Raw genomic sequence first — 349 nt, 5'->3', positions numbered from 1 at the left:
TATATATATATTTCCAATTAAAAATCTTAGTAATGATTAACCTTCTAGAACCATGATTAACGAGTATTTTTAGCATTTGATGTACAAAATAATAGTATCAAAAACAGGATTTTTGTAGATCTTCTCAAGACCACCCTACTACTTATTTCACATATGGGATCATGCATCCAACTTTATGAACCCATGCTCTAACAACTCATAATCCTCCCCCAAAAAAGGAAATTATATTAAACAATTAATAGTTTAGGTAATTTTTCATCTAATTTGAGGTTTTAGCTTTGGATTTTTTTTACTAAACAAACTTTCAATTCGTAAACAAACCCTATAGATTGTTATGACCTAAGTTTTT

Source organism: Austrofundulus limnaeus, unplaced genomic scaffold (genome assembly GCF_001266775.1).
Source record: "Austrofundulus limnaeus strain Quisiro unplaced genomic scaffold, Austrofundulus_limnaeus-1.0 Scaffold403, whole genome shotgun sequence".
Classification (NCBI taxonomy): domain Eukaryota; kingdom Metazoa; phylum Chordata; class Actinopteri; order Cyprinodontiformes; family Rivulidae; genus Austrofundulus; species Austrofundulus limnaeus.
The sequence above is the reverse complement of the archived record's forward strand: the minus strand, read 5'-3'. Positions refer to the sequence as shown.